This window comes from Spermophilus citellus (genome assembly GCF_964194105.1).
Source record: "Spermophilus citellus genome assembly, chromosome: 1".
Taxonomy (NCBI): domain Eukaryota; kingdom Metazoa; phylum Chordata; class Mammalia; order Rodentia; family Sciuridae; genus Spermophilus; species Spermophilus citellus.
The window spans coordinates 10,635,683-10,650,316 of record NC_138182.1 but is presented as its reverse complement, the minus strand read 5'-3'; the positions used below and the strand labels follow the sequence as shown (position 1 = coordinate 10,650,316).

General features: G+C 41.6%; 1 protein-coding gene across 1 annotated transcript in view; it reads right to left on the bottom strand.

Annotated features, from left to right (window-relative positions):
• NALCN (sodium leak channel, non-selective) overlaps positions 1-14,634 on the bottom strand; it is a 288,158-nt gene that overhangs the window by 85,044 nt on the left and 188,480 nt on the right. The window lies entirely within an intron of this gene.

Here is a 14,634-nt window from a genome sequence, read left to right as displayed (position 1 = left end):
GCAGGACTTCACCTGAGCACGTGGAGTAGCTGCTCTGTGGCCCTCTCCCCCTAGTCTGGACCCACTCACCTCCCCCTCTGTTCCCTTTCTTCCCTTTCACTATGATGATTGGGTTATTTTCTCAAGACTCTTGATGGTAAGAATGAAAATGAAAATAGAGGAAAACATTTCTCCGGATCTTTTCTCCTTCCTTGTTCAACTTACTTCTACCAAGAGATGTCTGCTGCCATCTACGTTGCTACCTGCTTGTCATCTACATTGCTACCTGCTCGTCTTCCGCCCTCTCTGGTCTCTGGTGCCTGACACCAATATCTCCCATGTTGCTAACTCCAGGGGCCACTTGGTCACACAGGTTTTGTTTCAGAGATTCAAAACCTGTGTGAACCCTTCTAAGTGGCTTTCATCTTAGTTTTGTCCCTTAGAATCAATCCATCCTTCAGAAGACCAAAAGATAAAAGAAGTACCATTATTTTCCCTGGTTCTTAAATTAATTCAAGGACTTTCAATAACATGTGGAGGAAAGGCTGATTTTCTGAGTGCCTCCAATGCTTCACCCCTGTGCTCTGACCTTATAGACTGTCTTCCTCTCAGGTCCTTCACAGGGCTGTACTGTTATCTTGCTTGTGACACACTTTCCTTTAAACCCGTTTAACTTTTTATATCCTTCCCAAGTCGCCTCCTCTAGGAATGTTTATCAGAACAATTGGCAGTTGGATACTACATGTGCATGCTGGCCCTGGGCTCCACACTTTGCATTGCTAATATTACTAGACTTACAAAATAGTTCCCCGATGTATGATCCAAGCACAGCACCACGCTATGTCCTGTTGTAGATGAGGAAACTCAAGTCCAAGGAGCTTAAATCAGCTGCCTAAAGTCTTGCAGCTAGATGTGGCAGGACTGGGATTTGACCACAAACTTTTTGATTCCTGAGCTTGAGCTTCTACAAATTGTTTCATACTGCCTCATCAAAACAAGTTTTGCAAATAATAAATGTGCTTTTACTCCTGCAATCTTATGCTTGCTATTACTTTTATTTGAAACAGTTTCTCCCTCTTTCCTAACAAAAGTTGATTCATCATTTCTGACACACCTTCCAGGACCTGATTCTCATCTGAATTACTTTCACTGTGCACCTTGGTTTTTCTCTCAGGGCTTTCCATTCTAAATTTCTAATTGCAAGTGTCTTTCCCTAACTAGATGGCAAATTTTTAATCAATGGCAGAACTCCTTGCAACTCTTTGGTCTCACATATCATGTTTCAACACATTGATAGTGATAACACAATGATAATGAGTAGAAGAACAGAGAAGGTACTGGGTTGCTGGTGTGCACCTGTATCCCAGTGACTCAGGAGGCTGAGTCAGGAGGATGGTAAGTTCAAAGCCAGCCTCAGCAATTTAGTGAGACCCTAAGCAATATAGAGAGACCCTGTCTCCAAATAAAAAAATGGAAAAGAGCTGGGGATGTGGTTCAGTGATTAAGGGCCCCTGGGTTCAATCCCCAGTACCAATAAAGAACACAGAAGGCAACACAGATGATGACCCATAAACCAGCTGAAGTGAGCCACTGTGTCATCTGCCAGCACTCTGTCAATCTTTCCTGAGGTTCTTTACAATGTAGAATTAGCAGTTTTAACCAGAAAAAGCAGTCCTTCCGATGTTGGATGAGTTGTATTACTGGTAAAGATGACAGAAGGAAAATGGCAAGTCACATTGAATTTTCTATTAGAAATACGATCGTACAAAGTGTTTGGCTCCCAGAGAGGTTTGTGCTCCCAACTTTTTAAGATCAAAGAGCATAATTAACTACCAAGTCAGTAGCACATAATTATGAAAACAAACTTCATAGATGTATGTATTTTTGAACCAGGCAACAAAGCCAATTTATATATTGTGTTATTAGAGTTTGTCATAAAAATTATTCTTCCATTAAAAACCCCATTTTATTTTTAAGCAATATTAAACTCACATAAGAATTTCAAAAAGTACAGAGAGTTCCTGTATGCCCTTGGCCCAGCCTGTTCTTCTTATGTTAGTATCTTACATAATCACAGAACATTTATCAAAACTAAGAAATTTACCCTGGTCCAACACGTTGAACCGCAGCATGGAACTTGTTTGGAATCCCTAAGTTTTTCCATGCATGCTTTTTTTTCTGTTCCAGGACTCCAACCAGGACACCACATGCCACATTGCCTATGCTCCCCTTGGCTGCTAACAGCAACTCAGACTTTCCTTGTTTGAATGGCCATTTTTAAAAAATGAACATGTAGTGACCATGTTTTAAAAACCACTGGGTTTTGAGAAGCACCAGTCTGGTAGTATGTAGAGTATCCCTCAACTTGGTGTTGCCTGGATCTTTCTAATGACTACATTGAAGTTATGGGACTTTCTGGAAGAACACTTTGGAATTATAAGCCTTTTCCACCATATCAAAGCATATGTGACATTGACATGCCAATTGTTGGTGATGCTAACTACAGTCACCTGAGCAAGGAGTCGTCTGCCAGATTTCCTTCACTATAAGATCACAGCAATTTCCCTTTCTTCCTTAATCAATTAAGAGCCAGTATGAATCCCAGCTGATATTAGGGAGAGGCCAGTTAAGCTTTATGCCTTTGGAGAGAGGAATATCAAAGAATTTACAGACACTTGTTAAAACTGCTGTAATCATTTAAGCATTCATTTGGAGGAGATACCTAGAGGCCACGTCAATATTCTATTTCTCCTTAAAGTTGCGTGCACTAATTTTAGCATTCATTAGTAGACCCTGCCTGCAGTGACTGTATCTGTGGTATCCACATGGTGTGCTGTCATTTCTATTTTGTTATTTGGAACTATTCTTTGAAAAAAGAGTTGTCTCTTCTATTCATTTTTTTTTCAATCATGCATTTACATAAACAGATTTGTGGCTGTTTATTTCATTATTTAGGTGATAATCTAGTACTATTAGTTATTTTATTGCCCAAAGTGATCCTGCTGTGGGCACCAGGGGCTCTTTCAGTTGACTCCTCTACCTTAGAGGTATTATATTCTCTCTCCCTCCCCCTTTTCCTCCCCTCCCTCATCTCTTCTTCTGCTCCTTCTTACTTTCCGGTACTACCAAATGCTGAGACCAGAAGCTTAGTGCTAGTTTTTTTCCATGGTTATTCATACCCAATCTCCCTTAGTGTAATGAAAGTTATAGAAATATGGTTTGCCCTCTCTGAATTTCCACTTCTCCACTTAGAGGACACCCTATGGCTTCTCTTTGGCAGATCTGAATTGCTGGTCTCACTGCTCTTGTGATTTACAGCCATTATGTAAATATTAAGGTTGAGCTGAATACAAGCCCTGGGACACCTGACAGTCCATCTGAAAGGGATGACATCCCAGATACAACAGGACGGGTGGACAGGAGACACAGGAGATGGGCAAGACTTCAACACAGAGCAGCGCATGATTTCAAATGGATGATGTCTTTGTTTCTGGGATTTTGCATTTGATATTTTTAGACTGCAGTTGACTTTGGGTAACTGAAACCAAGGAAAGAGAAACTTCAGAAAAGGGAAACTACTATATTACTGCACCTAGGCCTGCCCGACACATAGGGCCAGCCATGTACCTATGGAGCTGAACCACATGTCTGCATTTAGTTTCCGTACACTTACCTACATGTATGTGTGTTTCCTACATAACCACAAAGAAGTGAGAATCATACATGTATGTTATTTTGTACTACCATGTACGTAATATACTACTACTTTATGCGTGCATGTACCTAGCATATTCTATCCAATCCAGTACCAAAGGGCTTTTCTGGCATTTTCCCAGTTATGTGTAACTTCTGATAGTGTGAAATCTGGCTCTTATTTTCTATTAGTAAAAGTTCTTTCCTTTGTTTATTTTCCTTTCTCCTCCTCCTCCTCCTCCTCCTCCTCCTCCTCCTCCTCCTCCTCCTTTTTGTTTTTTTTAAAACTGGGATTGAACCTAGAGATGTTTACCTCTGAGCTAAACACCTCTGCCCAGCCCTTTTTATTTTTTACTGTGAGATAGGGTCTTGCTAAGTTGCTGAGGCTGGCCTCAAGAGATGCTCCTGCCTCAGCCTCCTGACTAGCTGGGATTATAGGCATGTGCTATCATGTCTGGCCACTATAAATTTCTTTATTCGTCTCACTTTAGAGTACACATGAAGTTGTGTCAGTAATGGTATTCTCAAAAAATAAATACAGCACTTTAAATTAAATGTAAAGAAGACATATTTTGGATGGGAGTCTTTGGTTGGGGTTTGAAGCTCACAATAATCTGTTCCCATAAGTACTTCATTTTCAGGCAAAAATCTTGCATTTCCAAGTTCATTACTTAATATGCTTGTGGTCGACTATAGAGTGTTAAATTCTGCATACTTTGATAAAAGGGCTTATTAGATGCACTATGAAAATTTACATTAATCAACATATTTTATTCAAAACAGCCTAGAAATAAGAATAACATCAAACAAAATAACATACATATATGATTCTCACTTCTTAGAAATATGTAAATGGCTCCTTTGTTAATACCAGAGTGCAGAATGTTCAGCATAGCTCTGGCTGTGTGCTAGAATGCTGTAGTGCAGCAATTTCCCCTGCTCTAGTCCTGAGCAAGTGCATTACATAGAATAAGGAAAGGTTCACAGGAAATCACTGATCCTCATTATGGGAAAGCTGAACTATGAATAAAGTAAAAAAGACTGGTTGGCAACTTTTGGAACTATCTTGGTTATTACAAATTGGTGTAGTGCAGCCCAGTCTCATATCTGATCCAAACACTCCTCACCTCCCACCATGCTAAACTACCAGTGGGACTTGTGGTGGTGTCCTGGGGAGGAACATGGTCCCCTCTTTCATTGTGCCTCATCTCCTTCTTTGGCATCTGCACCTCCAGAGTGCAGGCCAGGGTGAGGTGTAGGGCAAGAAGGGATCAACCTAGGAAGCTAGCCACATCTCACGGTGGTCCTGTCTGGTTTGGTCTGGATCTAGACCTGTTCAAAGCTCGTGAACTTTGCCGATGGGAAACATGTAGTTTGTAAGCAGAGTTTTGCTTCAGCCTTCTACAGTCTCCAGTCTCCTAACAGAAAGGGAGTCTACTCTTCCTAGACCCCTCCCTGGTTGGAGCATCTCTTGAGCTGGCCTGGCCTGCAGGCCTCTGGCTTCCCTGCCTCCCTCTAGTATGGGAGCCACTGAAATCCCCCCTGCAACTGATGACATGGCACAGAACTAGGAGGGGCTGGGGTCTCATAAGGTGTTCTTCTAGACAATCCTGTAACCTACTGCCACATGTACACAGACTGGCCTGTTATCTTCAGAAATCTCTAGGCCACATGTGGGCATGTTCACCTACCCCTACCCCACCATTTTTCAGAGGGAAGACACCAGTGCCTTTCACCAGTCATTTCCCCTAGCCCTATCCCGTGGCTGCACCAGGTAGTTCTGCTGGCCCTCCAGCTCAAAATCCAGCCAGGGGAGCCAATCTTTTAGCTCTCCAGGTGCCCCTATGTGGATGAGTGACAGTCTTGAAGCCTTCCCCTCCCCCTGCCCTTGGGAAAAGGATGACTAATATGTCACACTGTACCCTGATGCCCACGCACACCTTCACTCCTGTATCCACTGTATCCACAAGGGAGGGGGCAGCAGGCAGATGATGGGGAGTAGAGGACACGTCCTGACAGTCACCTCTGGAAGACAGAATCTGGACCCAGCTGCTGTTGGCTCACCTGAGAAGGTGAAGGGCTTAGCTCTAAGCTTTCAGCCACAAATCCAAAGTAAGATGAAATGACCCATTCAAACCTACATTGAGGCCACATGATATGATCACTTTCCTATAACTTTACAGCAAAAAATCACAGGACATGATGAATTTTAAGAGCCAATGATCTAAGTGGATTGGAATGGATGCATGGCTTTCCTGACTTATGCTTTCAATTTATTCACACACAAATAAGAAATGATGTGGTGTGACATCATTTATTAATGTGCCCAGGATTTCATTATGGTAAAATCACCTGAGTTCACAAAAAATCTTCTTACCCTGAGAGGCCACGTCTTACACTGGGCTCAGGGGCAGTAGCCCTGGTGCCAGACCCCATGGCACAAGTCAGGGACATCCTTGGTCCAGCTTTTGTGTGGCTTGGATGTCGCCCCCTAGTGGTGATACCTTCAAGTTGCCTATGCTGGGGGCTGAGTGCGTGGGCGGGCAGCTGTCAGCAGGTTCCCAGTAGGGAACAGGGGAAAGGTTAGAAATAAGCATATCAAAAACCCATACAGCACGAACACCAGCGACACAACAGACACTGGCCATAAATAACAGATCTGGGCACAGTGAGTGTAGCTAGATGCAGCCCAGTGAGACCAAAAGAGACCAGACTTCTCCAGATGAGAATGAGATCTGGAAAGGACCTGATAAGAACCTAGTGGTGGAGGTGGTGATGGTGTCTCAATTTAAATCCTTAAAATGGTTTCGAGAACTATATTGAATAGAAGTGGAGATAGAGGGCATCCCTGTCTTGTTCCGGATTTTAGAGGGAATGCCTTCAACTTTTGTCCATTCAGAATGATGCTAGCCTGAGGCTTAGCATAGATAGCTTTTACAATGTCAAGGTAAGTTCCTGTTATCCCTAGTTTTTCAAGTGTTTTGAACATAAAGGGATGCTGTACTTTGTCGAATGCTTTCTCTGCATCTATCGAGATGATCATATGGTTCTTATCTTTAAGTCTATTGATGTGGTGAATAACATTTATTGATTTCCGTATATTGAACCATCCTTGCATCCCAGGGATGAATCCTACTTGATCATGGTACACAATTTTTTTGATGTGTTTTTGTATTCGATTCGCCAGAATTTTATTGAGGATTTTTGCATCTAGGTTCATTAGAGATATTGGTCTGTAGTTTTCTTTCTTTGAGGTGTCTTTGTCTGGTTTCGGAATCAGGGTGATGTTGGCCTCATAGAATGAATTTGGAAGAGCTTCCTCTTTTTCTATTTCCTGAAATAACTTGAAAAGTATTGGTATTAATTCTTCTTTAAAGGTTTTGTAAAACTCCGCTGTATACCCATCCGGTCCTGGGCTTTTCTTGGTTGGTAGTCTTTTGATGGCTTCTTCAATTTCATCCATTGATATTGGTCTGTTCAAATTGTGTGTATCCTCCTGACTCAGTCTGGGCAAATCATATGACTTAAGAAATTTATCGATGTCTTCACTATCTTCTATTTTATTGGAATATAGGTTTTCAAAATAATTTCTAATTGTCTTCTGTATTTCTGTAGCATCTGTTGTGAGAATCCCTTTCTCTCGCCATGCACAAAAGTTAACTCAAAATGGATCAAGGAGCTTGATATCAAATCAGAAACTCTGCGTCTGATAGAAGAAAAAGTTGGCTCCGATCTATAGATTGTGGGGTCGGGCTCCAAATTCCTTAATAGGACACCCATAGCACAAGAGTTAATAACAAGAATCAACAAATGGGACTTAATTAAACTTAAAAGTTTTTTCTCAGCAAGAGAAACAATAAGAGAGGTAAACAGGGAGCCTACATCCTGGGAACAAATCTTTACTCCTCACACTTCAGATAGAGCCCTAATATCCAGAGTATACAAAGAACTCAAAAAATTAGACAATAAGATAACAAATAACCCAATCAACAAATGGGCCAAGGACCTGAACAGACACTTCTCAGAGGAGGATATACAATCAATCAACAAGTACATGAAAAAATGCTCACCATCTCTAGCAGTCAGAGAAATGCAAATCAAAACCACCCTAAGATACCATCTCACTCCAGTAAGATTGGCAGCCACTATGAAGTCAAACAACAACAAGTGCTGGCGAGGATGTGGAGAAAAGGGTACACTTGTACATTGCTGGTGGGACTGCAAATTGGTGTGGCCAATTTGGAAAGCAGTTTGGAGATTCCTGGGAAAGCTGGGAATGGAACCACCATTTGACCCTGCTATTGCCCTTCTCGGACTATTCCCTGAAGACCTTAAAAGAGCATGCTACAGGGATACTGCCACATCGATGTTCATAGCAGCACAATTCACAATAGCTAGACTGTGGAACCAACCCAGATGCCCTTCAATAGATGAATGGATAAAAAAAATGTGGCATCTATACACAATGGAGTACTATGCAGCAATAAAAAATGACAAAATCATAGAATATGCAGGGAAATGGATGGCACTAGAGCAGATTATGCTTAGTGAAGCTAGCCAATCCCTAAAAAACAAATACCAAATGTCTTCTTTGATATAATGAGAGCAACTATGAACAGAGCAGGGAGGAAGAGTAGGAAGAAAAGATTAACATTAAACAGAGATATGAGATGGGAGGGAAAGGGAGAGAAAAGGGAAATTGCATGGAAATGAAGGGAGACCCTCATTGCTATACAAAATTACATATAAGAGGTTGTGAGGGGAATGGGAAAATAAACAAGGAGAGAAATGAATTACAGTAGATGGGGTAGAGAGAGAAGATGGAAGGGGAGGGGAGGGGGGATAGTAGGGGATAGGAAAGGTAGCAGAATACAACAGTTACTAATAGGGCATTATGTAAAATTGTGGATGTGTAACTGACGTGATTCTGCAATCTGCATTTGGGGTAAAATTGGGGGTTCATAACCCACTTCAATCTAATGAATGAAATATGATATGTCAAGAGCTTTGTAATGTTGTGAACAACCAATAAAAAAAATGGTAGAAAACAATCATATAAGACATTACAGAAGAACGGGGAACCTAACTTATCCAATCAAATAAGACACACCCGATACTGGTTGAGCAAATCAGTCCTGTTCAACCACTAAAGACTATAAATGTTCCAAAATCCAGAACACTTCTCATCCCAAGCATTTTAGATAAGGGATACTCAACATGATTCAAATTAGACTTGAGAGCATTTTATGTACTATTACTTCCCCTGTGCCTGGTCCGGTGTCTTGTACTTAGCAAGGACTCAAATATTTGATGAATAAATGAACAAGCAGATGGTTAAAATGCTTTGGGAAGAATTGAAAGTATTTCAGAAGAGGAACTGGAGAGGCTGTGTGAAAGTTAAGTCCACAAGGACTGTGGGCGGTGACATCTCCAGCACTCATGTCTGGTGTCGAGGTATAAACAGGTAAGTCTTATTTCAACTCCTCCCAACACGTTCTAACAGCTATGAAAGTGTTCTTTGATTCAACAGCTGTCAGACACTGCATGAGTCTGAAAATCAGTGGTCACACTCTTTTTCTTAGAGCCAGAACAATCTAGTCTCCCATTGTCTGTGGCAGGAGTTGGAAACAGAAAGGTGCTTTCGGGGGACTCTTCACTATCAGCCTTGCTATTTTAAGTGGTTCAGTGCAGTAAGCTCACTGTTTTCAAAAGTTATGTTCTCTTGATTAAAGGAAGTAAGCAGAGGAGCATCCTCAGTGCTAAGGAGTGGCTCACATCGAGGTGAAGTGAGTGGGATCTTCTCCCCATGATTGGGCATGTTTTCCCCCCAAACTCCACTCTTTAAAATCTGAAGGTTTACCTTGCAGAGCACTGTGAAAAATCACATTAAAATCATTTTGAACCAGCTCAATTAAAGGATGATACCACCAACAAGTCACCCATGTGAAGCTGAAGAGAGAGTCTCAGGTGTGCAGTTTTGATGCTTGTTCAACGGAGGAGATTTAAATAACCCAAAATAATTAGATTTTGGAAGGGTTTATAGAAACCCTTCTTCCAAGAAACTTTCAGATTCATAAAATCTGGGGATTAGTCTGATTCCCGGCAGAAGGAAGTTCCTCCAAGTGCTGAGAACGCTTCTCCTGGTTGCCTGGAATCCTGAGAGCCTCCTTTACTCCAGTTGTCCATGGTCTCAGCTGTGCCACTTCTCAGCTTCAGAAGGGGGTCGCTGCTGTGGAGGCCAGAGAAGGAGGCTCCAGAGTGCGCTAGTTTCCTGAGGCTGCTGCTACAAAGTACCAGAACCTGGTGGATGGAATGGCAGAAGTCTCTTGTCTCACTATTTTGGGGACTAGATGTCTTAAGGTCAAGATGCTAGCAGGGTGAGATCCCACAGGTGTGCCAAGGGAGAGCTTCTGGGGACCTCATCAACCCACGGGGTTCCATGTAGACATATGGCTCCAAACTCTGTCCCCATCACAAACTGCTCTCCCTGTAAGTCTGTCTGTGTTCCTTCTCCTCTTCTTATAAGGGTGCCAGCCATACTGGATTGGGCCCATTCTCATGGCCTGATTCTAACTGCGTTACATCTGTAAAGACCTTATTTCCAATGAAGTCAGATTTATAGGTGCTGAACGTTGGAGCTTCATTATATTTTTCTGAGGGACACAATTCAGGTCATACCAGGAGGGCATCAAGTCTTACAGGTACCTCTCCTGTTCTGATCTGACTTTCTACATCCCTGACTTATACCTGTTTGACTCTAAGAAACCCAGTTGCCAGTTTCCACTTTGTGGATTGACTTCTACATTGATATTGTGTTGTCTTGATGTTGATAATTGATATTCTCATATTCTGAGCCTTGCCGTGACTTCCTGGCTTAAACCTTGATCCAAACAGTTCTCAGCCACTTTGTTTCTTTAAACTGATCTTATTACTGTTCATGTCTTAGTGTGACATAAGAATTTATTATTTAAAAATGTCGAACTTTTTTTTTTTGATGGAGCTATTTCAGAAATAGCATATCAAATGCAATATAAGATGATCTTTTGAGATCTACATTATGGAAATTTATGGGCAGTCAAATGTAAATGAAGAGTCACCTCCAACTGAAAGATTGAGAGTAGCTTTAAGTGGAGTTCAGTAGCTTGGAAGGCTTTTAGTAAAATGCAGAGTTCCAACTCTCAGCTACTAAGGATTATTGGTTCTTCAGGGTACGGGCTTTTTGCCTCCTGGTCAGTCCTTTACCTCCTAGATATCTGATGCCTCCAGGGGGTGGTTCCTCCCTGTTGACTCTGGGTGTTGTACAGATGCCATTATCTACTCATACCACAATGCAAAAAGATTGGGTAGCACTGTAGTAAATGGTGTTAATAGTATCTAAAAGATATTTAAGAATCAGTCAGGAACTAAGTGATCTGTCAGAAAATGCAGAGTATGCAGATCTGAGAGTAAAAAGTGACCCTCACTTTCTTAGCTGTCATTCACTCCTTATTTTCTGCAACCCAACTCTGCACCACCCAAGTCTCTTCACCTGCTCTAGATGCCATCATAGACCACCTCATAGGGATCACTACTACACTGAAAGTGTCTGTGTGTTACCTTCTCTCTCCACCTCACAAGTTACTTGAGGAAAGAGACAGTTTCTTGGTCATCACATGTGTCTCTTGTCACAACATGACACCTGTAGCAAATAGTCAAGAATATCCAGAGCCCAGGCTTACAGAAGGGAGACTTAGTCTCTGAGATGACAATAAGGAATATCTCAGGTGTTCTTAGACCACACCATTAGGATTTGAATCATGCCACCCTCCTCCCCATCCCTCATCCAATTCTGATTTCTGACTCAGTAAGCTCTATTCTGATGATGAATTGGATTCCTAGAATATGCAGGTCTATAAGTTGGATAAGCATCTCATTCAGCCCACCTTCTAGATATGCTTCTCATCATGGACAGAAGAATTGCTTGTCAGAGCACAGTGTCTTTTGGTAAGGATTCTGGTTTAGATAGTCCATGGTTTCCCAACTCAGGCACTTGGAAATTACATGAACTTGGGCATGAATTTACTTCCCTGAATGTCAGTCTCCATGTTTTGAATATTCAGGATTAAATCTGAAGTGCCCTGCACAAGGAAGTTTTCAATTGGCAGCATTACACACAGCAGTTACCTGTATTATTAGAGCAGTAATGTCATTCAGTTTTACACCACATTAGGCTGAGTTCATCCTGGGAGGGTGTCAAAACACTGAGGAGACAGATGGCTCCACTCAGATTATGAGATGGCAGCCAGGGTGCTGGGAGGCATTTCCAGCACCATCCCTGTCTCCTTGCTGTGGCCCTGAATCTGGAATGAGCTCTCAATGCAGGAGGCAAAACATGAAAATGGAAGCGTCAGGGTATAAGAAGACATCAGTCAGAACTCCAGTGGATATGGATTGGTTATAAGGTGATGGCCCATGGGATCATGGAGGCTGAGCAGTCCCATGAGTTTCCACCTCAATCTGGAGACCCAAGAAAGCCAGTGTTAGAGCTTGACGGCCCGAGAGTCAGAGAGCTGATGGTGCAGGTTCCCTCCTAGGTGTGATAAGGCCGAGTGACCCAGCTTGGGGAACTGGGGGAGAGGGGCTCACCTTCCCCACCTTTGGTTTCTCTTTGGACCCTTGGAGCATCCAGTGCCTTCCTGGTGAGAAGTAACTGCTAAACTCACACCTAAATTCACACTTTGATGTCTTCCAGAAGTAACCTTACACATGCACCCCAAATACTGTTACACCAGCTACGTGGACATCCCCTACCCCAGTCAACCTGACACATAACATCAACCCTCACTCAAGGTGAAAAAAATATTAACCTGGAGCTCATATTAAAAAAAAAAGAAATAAAAAAAGGCTGGGGATGTAGCTCAGTGGTGGAGCACTGGCCTAGTATGCACGAGGCCCTGTACCACAGTACCACGGGGAAAAGAAAAGGAGTAAAAAGAAAGGAATAATAATAAAAAAAAGAATATAAGATTTTTGTTTCTAAAAAAAAGTCCCAGTTAATGAGAGTTAGAAGCTTCTGTGAAAATGTACCCACCACCCTGCAGTGGACTCCATCCAGATAGGACGTCACTGCACTTGAACCAGGATTCAAATGAGACTGGACAAGAGCAGGGGAAGCAATTTTTAATTTCACAGCTTTCAATTTAATCTAAACAGAATATCTATACTTCTGTTTTCAATGATTCTTTCCCTGAGGCTTCTCTGTGGGTTTTTCCTTATAGTTTAATGAATTTTATACTGCTTTAAAGAAAACCCTTTAAATCTTTCTCACACTGCACTTGCAAGAATCACTAGAGCTGAAAGAATTCTCTTCATTTTCTAAATTTGCAGAACTCCACCCACATTTATTCATTTCCTAGTGTTAGTCCTTACCATTGAGCTTCAAGGTTATCATTTCATAACTGTTCCAAGAACAGTTTGGGGACAAGTTTTTGTTCTTGTTTTTTTGCTTCTATACCAATTGATATGTGTTCTCAGCACTCACCAAGATCACACATTCACAGACAATCTCATTTCTAGTTAATTTTTTGATCTCATGTAGAAAACTATGTGAGTGTGCTGTGCATTTATTTATTTATTTTCAGGTTCTGATTTGGGTTCATGGGATGCTGTAAAGAGAAAAATAGTCTCTACTTAATTAGATATGGGGTCACATAAATTATAGCAGCTACAAAAGAGTGCTATTGTGCTAGGGAGCTCTTGTGTCTTAAATCCTACACACAGAGGAAGCAACAGAGAAATTTTGCATGGATGCATGATGGGGGTTACTTTTTTATTGCACTGTTTTATAAGGGTATACAATTGTTTTTTATTTGTTCTAATTAGTTATATATGACAGTAGAATGCACTTTGATACATCATACATAAATGCAGTATAGCTTCTCATTCTTCTGGTTATACATGATGTAGAATCATACCAACTATGCAGATATATATATTCACCTAGGGTAATAATGTCTGATTCATTCTATTCTTCCTACCCTCATACACCCTCCCCTCCTTTCACTCCCCTCTTCCTAATCCAAAGTAACTCTATTCTTTCCCAGGTACCCCTCTTATTATGAATGAGCAATCCACATATCAAAGAAAATATTCAGCCTTTGTTTTTTGGATTGGCTTACTTTTGCTTAGCATGATATTCTCCACCTCCATCCACTTACCAGCAAATGCCATAATTTTGTTCTTTGAGGTGGAGTAAATATTCCATTGTGTATATGTACCACATTGTCTTTATCCATTCATCTGTTGAAAGACACCTATTTTGGTTCCATGGTTCGGCTATCGTGAGTTGAGCTGCACTAAACATTAATGTGGCTGCATCACTGTAGAACGCTGATTTTAAGTCCTTTAGGTATAAACTGAGGAGTGGGATAGCTGGGTTAAATGGAGGTTCCATTCCAAGTTTTCTGAGGAATCTCCATACTGCTTTCCATAGTGGTTGCACCAATTTGCAGTCCTACCAGCAAGTATGAATGTGCCTTTCTCCCCACATCCTCCCCAACATTTATTGTTGCTTGTATTCTTGATGATTGTCACTCGGGCTCAAGTGCGATAAAATTTTAGAGTAGTTTTGATTTAGGGTGACTTTTAATAGCACTATTTATCTGAGTAACAATGAAAAGCCACAGGTGTGACCACAATGACACTGACTGTGATACCTTGGAGAGGGATGATAGAAATGGACACTTTACATGAGAACCTCTCTAACTTTGTCCCAAGATCTCTTTTACTTCCCCTCTGAAACCCAGCTTCAAAAATCAAAAACAAAACAATAGAACCTTTTCCACCAGATGCTCTGAGTAAGCAATACGAAGTTCCTTCCCGCCTCTTTGTTTTTTTTAAAGAAAGCCTCTATGAGGAGACTTCAGAGCTTTGGCATTAAGGAATCAGTGCTGCTGCCTAGGACTTGTGGATTTCCAGCTGGAC